Source organism: Psittacula echo (genome assembly GCF_963264785.1).
Source record: "Psittacula echo genome assembly, chromosome: Z".
Taxonomy (NCBI): Eukaryota; Metazoa; Chordata; class Aves; order Psittaciformes; family Psittacidae; genus Psittacula; species Psittacula echo.
In genome coordinates this window covers 100771746-100777745 of record NC_137742.1, presented here as the reverse complement: position 1 = coordinate 100777745, position 6000 = coordinate 100771746, and positions in this window count along the sequence as shown.

Below are 6000 nucleotides of genomic sequence, written 5' to 3'. Positions count from 1 at the left end.
GTGTTCTCTGAGTACTCTTGGCTTTGACAGGAAATCAAAGAGAATAAAAAAATCAGCCACATATTTGTGTCATTCAGGTAAATATCTTTACTAGTTTTATCCCCAAAGAACAGAACTGCTGCATACAAAGGTGTAATTTTTATAAATAACTCTCCAAAGTTAAATTGATCAGATCACTAACATCATGAAGCTCAGTATTACAGTAACAGCATTTTATTCCAGGTACAACAGCACACTACAGTGAATAGAACAAACATCCCCAGACTGACCCTTCTTCTTCCCTGATGGGATGATACTCTTGATCAATGCCCTTTATTCCTAAAGAGTTTGTGCTACATGATCCAGAGGAGAATAAACTTATTCTTTGATCACATTCCAAAACCAAATTCTGCTTTCCAGCTTGAATGTATATATGCCTAACCAAGATTAACTGATAAACAACTAGACAATAAATAAATGCCTTTTTTGTTTGTTTGTTTTTTTTTTTTTTTTTTAATGAATGCATTCTGGTGTGTTTTCTGAGTTACCTCTTTGATATCTAATGACACTTCTCTAAAATGCACAAGTGTTAATCTAAGTTAGAGGAAAGTACTTGAAGCAGCACAGATCTGCAGGTTTTTCTAACAGTAAAATATGCCTGTTTAAAATGAATGAGCCAGCTAAAGTGCATTCATAAATAAGACCTATGATTTTCCCCAGCATTACTGAATGGTTAAACAAATAATCCATCAAAGACATTCAGGAAGTGATTACATTCATGTTCCACTGTTTATATAGCATTTTTAGCCTTTAATAATACTTCTTTAACACCTGACACCATTTGAATAGAACTTCACCTTTCTCATAGAGTGATGAACACTTGAAATGACAATACTCATAATTTTGTGGAGATTTTGAGAACAGAAAAAAAGACCTTGTTAAGTACAGGTCACTACTGTCTCTAGCAACTCCCTTGACTCTTGTCAGTTTAATGCAGGAGAAACTTCACCTCAAAATGTTAAATCATGAAATTGTTTTACCTTAATCCATGAGCATTATGGTTTCAGTACCTCTTGGTGAAAGGACAATCCTTCAAGAAGTTTACACTTCTGTTCAGACTTTAGTCCTTCCATTTTAATAGCTGAAACTACACCAGTCTTCAGTGAATTTTGTGTAAGTTGCAGTTACTCCCCTCTGTTAAGCTGTACTGTGATTTAAGTGAGGAAGTGGAGAGACAGACAGTAGTTTTACCACACTGGTAAAGGATTCTCAGAGAACAAAAAGGCCTGAATAGAGAAACCAAGTTAAAAGTCTGCTGCTACCCATGTTTAAAGATGGAGATTTTTGTTAATGTACGTATGATGCCTGAAGACAGCATTGTTTTTTAAATATTTTTTGAGAATTTTACCTTAAAAAAAAACAACAACCCAAAACCAAAAAAACCCAACAAAAATCACTATTGATAACTACATGTTTTGGTTGCTTGAAATTTGACTTTTCTCCTCCTTCATTCTCCCACCAGTATGTAAAGAAACCACCATGACAGAAAATAAACATAACAGCTTGAGGGACAGCTCAAGAGAGAACTGAACCCCTTTCTCCCTACTTCCAACCCCCCCCCATATACTTTATATATGCCTGCATAAAGAGCTTATGTGCCTCCAGCAGAGTGCGGGTGGCAGAAAGGCTGCTTTCCAGAAGTCATTAATACACAGCATCATAGTCTGCAGAAGAAAGAAACCTTTTTAATGAAACAGAAAAAAGACAGTTGTGACCCCATGAAAGCACTGGACCACTGTTCTCTTTCCAACAGGCCCTGTTTTTTCAAGCAAAAGCCACTGGGTTATTTTCCCCTTTTAAGTTCTCTGGTTTTGACCCAGTGTTATCAGAAATAGATAAGAAATTTTAATGCCAGCAGAAGCAAGAGACAAAAACAAAATGTACGATAAATTGCACAAGCCTGGTGCACACTGCCACAGTAACAGTATTTCATCCTAAGGCATATTAAAATATGGGACATAACTCCTATGCCCCAGAGGAGTTTCTTCTGCTATTTGTGATCTTTTCATTAAGTAAAACTCTTGCTATTGCCATTCATTATTAGCTCAGTGGTGGGGTTAGCGGAAAAATCTATGAGAGGGTCCTAAACTTATGAAGCCTAAATTTACACTGTTAAAACCAGCTGAGGTCAAAGCCCTGGACAGCTTTTTGGGTACAGAGGAGAGGAACCTTCTGAGAAGATATTAGAAAAAAAAAAAAAAAAAGAATCAAATTAAAACAACCCAAAAATACCAGTACTCTGCAGAAGCTGACTCAACACGTAACATTTCCATTTGTCTGGAGTCAAGGACGGAACTTTTCACTGATAACAGAACAGGAGGCTTTATTTTGTCCTAACAGCCCATGACTTCTGCTGGAGCACAGGATACTAAATCAGGTGCTGTTAAGAGAAACAGGCAGCAGCTTGGCAGTGGCCACTCCAGTCCCATCCACAGTGTGCTGGTGTATTCATTAAATCCCCATCATGCAGCTGCACCTAGTAAAAAAATCAAAGTCCTGACTACAGCAGAGGTGAAGAATACTTTTCCTCTTTCCACAATAAAACCAGGAAATCTGTGGCTTAAGGAGATACTTTATAATTGCTTGGAAATTACGTATGTATAAAGCCAGTCACAGCTGTTCTATTTTAAGTATTTTACAAGATTTCTCTTTCTTCCTGTTATTTATTCTTTATTGCTACTCCTGCATGAATAGCTAAGTAGATTAAGGTAATTAATTCAAGTGTTGTGTCTGCTTCCAAATTTTAATCTATTACCTGTTTCCCGAAAGTGAATTACCAGAAATCCATCTAAAAACTGAAAAAGTGGAACTGAAAATATAGCACAGCTTCAACTTTTCCTAGTCCTCAAAATAACAACTGACAAGTGCCTCTCTATAAAGAATGATGATGATGTGTTAAGAATCTTTGGTCAGCCGCGTAACCTCACATACAGTGTGTTAAGGTAAAACTTTGCTAGATATACATGAACTGATACTTCTAGTGTATAGTTAAATATATTTATTTTAGAAGTTTAAATGTCAATCATCCTTAAAAGTAGACCAGATTTTATAGTGCCGCCTCCTAACTGACGGAACCAAAATTTTCCTTTACTCCTATTTATCAATTTCCACATACTTTCAACAATATAGTGGCATATTTATTTATGATGTGATCTTCACAGAAAAGTGTCCTGAATACTGATGATTTACACATATTATAAAAGATCTGGGGATTAAACTGCAATTCAGGAGTACACAAATGTTAAGGGATCTGCTTCTGTTTTCTTTTAGTCAAGGTCACAATTCCCTGTTTTGCTGGAGTAACAGCTAAGAACATAGACTAGCAATGAATGCACTTCAAGTTCTGTTAAAACTAATAGCTGCGCATGTGTATAAATGCTGTTGTGGATCAGAATATAAAGTTGGCTTCCAACTGATTCTGAAGGTTCATTTTCATTATATTAAACTATTTCTAATGTCAATAAATGGAATTTCAGTCTGGAAGAAAGCGTGCAGTTGGAAATGCCAACGCACGACCATAGCAGAATTCAACGGCGGTACTTCAGCTTACATGCAGCATGCAGATCTTTACAACCAGTCTGAAGAATTCAAGGACAAGTGTTGGTACATACCTAATGCCATCTCACCATCTAGAAGGTAGATGCACTGGGGTGGAAAAAGTGAGAATATAGGCAACAAAACCAGAATGAAGCAATTTTGTGGACTTCATGCCATTACTCACAAATTCAAACATGACCTCCTAGACGACTTCAGCTGCAGATACCTTATATTGATTCCTGTTCAGTATGTGTGTGATTTTTATCAAAAGATTGGGTTTAGTTTTTTTTCTAATACTGCCAACAATGAAAAAAAACACAATATAAAGACCATGTGCATTCACCAGCAGTGCTTCTGCCCATGTAACATTGAGGCAGAAAGTGTAGGGGCAGACATTTTATGGTGAACATCAAAATTAATGTTCTTGAAATTATTACAAACTTAATCTTTGCCTTGTTCAGGCTTTACTGTTGGAATTGATATAAATCTGATGCTCATCACGGCTGAAGTTTCTATCTACCTGTCACTGAAAAAAAGTCGGTTCAGAGTTGCAAGTTAAACATGATCTTCGACCTTTTCCTTCTGCCCTGCTTGTTTGCAGCCAGATGAAGTGCAACAGCAACCATGTCTATGGAAACAATCAATAAGTCAGTTCATCTTAAAAACACCCAAATGCCCTTCCTCCAGCTGCTGAAACATGCCAGCAGACCACTTTTCAGTAACAAATGCCTCGAATGACTGGCAAAAATCATGAAATTCAGTGCGCAAAGCTTAAATAAAGAAGCACCTGGCATAATCCACAAAAAATATTCAAAAACTATTCATTAAAAATAAGTTATTTTAAGGATTTAAAACTATATAAGAACAAAGCAGCTTAACAGATACTCACTTCAAAAAATTTATAACTTATTTTCCCCCTAGATTATAAAATTAGTACACATTCAGACCTTCTTTTGTATTAAAACAGTTAACAACTGTGCAAGAGTTGCTACAGAGTGTGCCCTAACTAAGATTTGAAGTGTGAGGGTTTGGAGTTAAAACATAGAGTGCAAGCAACAAGAGGAGAGTTACTGCACATCACTTGCAAGTCAACAAAAGAGTTAATGAAGTATTTTTCTTCTGAGTACAGTGTAACATCCTCCAGGGGAAGGCCTTACTGTAAAATAAAATGCATTTCCATAAATACTGAGGGAGTGTCACTTTTGACATCACATATGTGTGAAGAACATGCACAGAACTTTTCAAAGGACTATAAAATGTGCTGATTTTTAAGTTATTTGCGCAGCAGCATAAGTAACTCTTGTGTTTATCACAGAGCGGCTGTCCTGTGTCAGGAATATACATACCAAGAAAAGAAGACAGGACAAATGGACAATTTGGTTATGTCTGCCCTGGAACTGAGCTTAACAAAAAATCCCCACAAAAGGAAAGGAAAACCCCACACAGCAACAGCCCCAAGCTCTAGGGTTTGATCTCCCTAAACCCTAGCATCTTGTAATCCCCTGTCTTCTGTGATCAGTCCAAACCTAGATGGGACTCAGCTGCCTATAAACCCTGTCCCAGCTGCAGCAACAACCTCAGGACCTTCCAGACAAGGCTTTGGGCAACTTTTTGTGATCAACACCGACAGTGCAGTGTTCTCACAACATTAAGTGGGAATTGTGGAGGGTGTTGCATGAAATAAATAGCACAGGGCCTGATCATACAGCAAACTAACCACATCCTGGAACATGCTACAAAATGCACATGTGAAAGGTATCCCCACCTCAAGGAACAGCAACTAGATCCCCATATTACACCTGGATTCTTCAGACAAGCCTAGCTTCATACAGCTTCTCCTCCCAAACCCACAGTTGATGTGGGTTTTAATTTGTTTAAGGCAGAGGCTGCACCCATCTAATCCTCAAACAGGTTAATCACAGTGGAGCACTGAAGAGATTTCAGGCAGGAGAAAGAAAAGCAGAGAATGCCTTTAACTTTGCTCTTTTTTCAGTTTGGTGATTGGTAATTATTTTCTTAATAATAAAAAAAAATTACAGAAGCCACCCCACTGTGGGATACACTATTATAGTACTTTCATCTTCGAGACAAGACTGTCTTTACAGAGTAACTAAAACCTCTAGGGGGTTCCTCAAACCATCATCTGTGAATGCACAATGGCATCAATTAAGTGCCTCTTGAACAACACAAGTCATTTCAGCATGGGGAGCAAGAGCAACTGAAAATTGCTGAGGCAGCTTCGTCAGGCTATGAAACCCAAATCCATGCAAGTTTTCTGTGATCAGAGAGACAGCACTGTGAATGCACCATTCAATTCCTCAGGAAATCACTTAGAAAAACTTAACTCCTCTGCACACATTCGAAAGTTAAAGTCAAACATATAGATAGCAAAACTCCACCCAAAGCAAGCTGGAATCTGACAGT